Here is a 3,605-nt window from a genome sequence, read left to right as displayed (position 1 = left end):
ATTAGAGGAAAGCCTTTCCTTCTCTCCCAGGGACCATGCCAAGTTGCAGCCAGCCAAACCTCAGGAGATCTGTGTCCCTGCGCGTTGTACTTGGTGTCCGGGGCCTGAGCGGAAGGGGACACAGCCCGCAAAGAGCGGAAGATGAGACTGGAGGACCACAGTTCCCTATGCGCGCGGACCCCGCCTTCCCAGACCCAGTGTGGGCTGGAGCAGCCGGGGACCCGGTGGCCCCTGACCTTGGACTAGCCGTGTGCGGCGCCCGACGCCGTCCCGCCTTCCACGCGGCCCCGCCCGCCGGCCCCTGCCCTGATTGACACTGGGCCGGCACAGACGGGTCTGCGCCGAGGCCCGCAGGGCCGGCGCTATTTTAAACATGGCTTTCTCGCTCTCGGCCCCGGAGGCGCCGCGGCCACAGCCCGCATGGGGTAATCCCGACATCCCTCCGATTTCTTTCTTTCTTTGCCCCCCATTCCCTCTGTGTGTACTTGTTTTTCTCCGCTCCTGCCTGTCTTCCACACTCATCACAACCTGGCAGTTTGCAAAGAGAAAACTCCCCTGGGGAAGGGGCATCGAGAGCCGCTGGCGCTGCTCGCCGGGGGCGGAAACCATCCCAGCCAGCGCGAGTTCTCTGCCAGCGAACCGCGTCGCCGGAGAGAAAGTAGCGTTCGGAGGCCGGCGAAGACCCAGGGAGGCAGGCAGGGAGGGAGAAGCAATGTCTGCAACAGGCATCTGCAAACAAGCGAGGAGCAGCAAAACGATCCCCAACCCCAAGTTGCTGCTGCGCGCGTTCTGCGCGATCCGTGGCAGTGACGGGATATGCCGTGAGCACAACCTGGAGGCCTTTGAAAGCTGTTCCGGTAAGACCTACCTTTCTCTTCGGATGATGACTGTGTTGGTGCAGCAAAAAGTAAAGCAATGTGCTGTAAGTGCTGGCTCCGCCGCTGGATGCTGGCTCGGCTGCCGCAGCTACTCATGCTCAGTGCACGGCGTGGCACGGCGTAGCCCGGCTTTTCCGCCCGCACCTCCACGGCTCCCTCCCGGGGCCCTCTGCTGGCCTCGCCGCTGCTCCAATGAGGAGCGCCGCCAGCCGGCCGCGAAGCCGGTTCTAAATTCCACGAGGGCACGTCCATCTCCGCGCGCCTGGTCCGCGCTGTTGTAGTTTCTACTTCACACACACACAGACACACACACACACGCTGTTGTAGTTTCTACTTCACACACACACAGACACACACGCGCGCGCGCGCGCAAATCTGCCTGGCGACTGAGCATGCCCAGTTAGTAGCCCTCAGGTCACACAATTTTGGAGTTTCATTGTTTTGCTGTTGCTTCTTTGGATTGTATTAATTAGAACAGTGAGTGTCTTCGTAGGAAGGAAAAAAAGAGTAGGAGAGTAAGGCTGGACACGGTATATATCAATATAAACACAGTAAGTACTTTATAGCAGTAAAGATTTGTAATGAATGTTCCATGATAAGGGTCTCGGTTTCCCTCTCTAGATATATAATGACAGTAGCCCCTGAAATTGCTTAGCTCTGATTTTCTAAAATCTGTGATTGTAAGTCAATCTTATATTTGAAATATACGTTTAAATGACACCCGGCTTGCCACACTCTGTGCATAATTTACTATTTCTCAAAGTTCTGAAAGACATTAGCTAGGAATTGCAAAAATATTTCAGAATTTTATGAGAACAGTTTTAACCCTGCTGCCAACACCAGTGTAAGGCCTCAAAAGAAAATGGAGATACAGATCAATGTCCTTCCTAAACGCAGACACAAGAGTCGTGAACAAAATGTTGGGAAATCAGACTTAATATTTAAAAGGATAATCCTCATGACCTATGCAGTTTATCTTGCGACTGAAAAGTTGTTTTAATATGTAAAACTCAATGTGTTAGTATATTAATAAATTAAGTCAGGAAAATGATCGTTTTGACAGATGTGGAAAAAGCACTAATGAATGGATAAGCAAATTATAAACATATGTGATGGAATATAACTCAGTAATAAAAAGGCCCAATTTTCCTGTATGGATCAATGTCAAAACTAAAACGCTGCATGAAAGATGTGAAATACAAAGGACCATACTGTATTATTTCATTCACATGAAGTTATTAAAGAAAACAAAATTAGACAAGGTCAGTTTCAGAATCATCTTAGAAGGTCAAATTCACAGCATGGGAAAATGAGGCACACACTACAAATAGGCCACTTTGGTCACACAGAGGCTGCAGAGATATATTAAAAATATCATCCAACTAATTAATACTTCATTTTTTCTATTAATTTTCAGGATAAATGAATTGATATCCTAGCAAATTCCAGAGGTGGTAAATGACTTTATTTTTCTGGAACATCTTTACAAACGTGTGGATTTATATACATTTGGTGAGCCTCAGTCTATGCTATCATTATTCTTTTTAGTGTATATATTGCCCCATATTTAGTCAATGAGGACCTTTTCAAATTAGTGCCTATGTCCTTTTGATATGATCCCAATTGTCTTCCTTAGATTCCTTGTTTGGGGCATTCAGCGGATGACTATAGGATACCCACAAGAATTGAGACAAAAGTACATTCATTTGTTAGAGCTAGATAAAAACTTATTAATAATTGTATCATGAAAAATAATATTTAGAATGAAGATGTCTTAGACGATAATTAATTTGCCTAGAGCTTGGTAGTACTGGTGAAGGCATTTTTGATAAGATATGTGTGAGAAGGATACTGGGTAGCACTTGGATTCTGGGTAAGATCACTGTTTTTCTTTATGGGGAAGAAAAGTTGCAATTGCAACGGTAGTGCTAAGGTGAATTTTTTCCTTCTGTGATGAAAAGTGATTCACAAAGTTGACTTAAGTTGATTTTTTTCAAGGCCAAACACCAACAACAACAACAACAAAATTGTGAATGTTTTTACTGCACATAATAAAATGGCTGCAATGAAAGTGAAGCTTGCTAGTAGGTAAGGAAAGTTGACTGTGGGCACCTTGAGTCATGGGAATCTCTCAGTTCATTTACGAGTGATGAAATAACACCCTTGGGTTATCTTTCCATTGGTACAGCTTGCACCTGACTGAGCAGCTCTCCAGGAAATGGCGTGTTCTCCTTTGTACCTTCAGTAGCCTTCAAGGTCTAGGGAAATCAGCACAGGCCTCTGCTGGATCCTGGAGGTAAGAGGAGCAGGCAAAGAATATGATTTGGTGCGAGGTTGGAGTTCCAGGTTAGAAGATAAAGACACCTGAGCAGAAGTGGATAGGCCACGTGCATGGACGGTGAGGAGGTCAAGGTGGTAAGAAGTAGAGACTGATTTGTTCACTTATATATTCCACTGAGCATTTCTAATGCTTTGAAATAGCCTCTAAGACAGTAAGAGCAAGATCTGTGTACTATCTTAGCTAATACAGACAATGGAGAAATTAAGGAAGTTAACTACCTGAGGAAGAAAAAAAAAATTGGTGAACAAACTTCTTTTCCAATTTCAGTTCCTTTTACCTTCTTTCCTGCTTAAAACTATGGGAATTGTGTACCTCCCCCAGCATTTTCAAACAGCAGGGTAAAACCGTTTATAGTGTTATAACTGTTATTAAGGAAAGGACAAAAG

The 3,605-nt window shown here is 45.6% G+C and overlaps 1 long non-coding RNA gene across 1 annotated transcript; it reads left to right on the top strand.

Moving 5' to 3' along the window:
- The first annotated feature begins 719 nt into the window (after nt 1-719).
- LOC128591232 (uncharacterized) lies at nt 720-3,278 on the top strand. The gene is made up of 4 exons (XR_008381552.1): nt 720-857; nt 2,296-2,390; nt 2,877-2,966; nt 3,067-3,278. It is a non-coding gene; the product is annotated as an uncharacterized LOC128591232 (long non-coding RNA).
- Nucleotides 3,279-3,605: the final 327 nt, after the last annotated feature.

Source organism: Nycticebus coucang, chromosome 8 (genome assembly GCF_027406575.1).
Source record: "Nycticebus coucang isolate mNycCou1 chromosome 8, mNycCou1.pri, whole genome shotgun sequence".
NCBI classification, from domain to species: Eukaryota; Metazoa; Chordata; class Mammalia; order Primates; family Lorisidae; genus Nycticebus; species Nycticebus coucang.
This window is presented reverse-complemented; position numbering and strand designations above follow the sequence as displayed.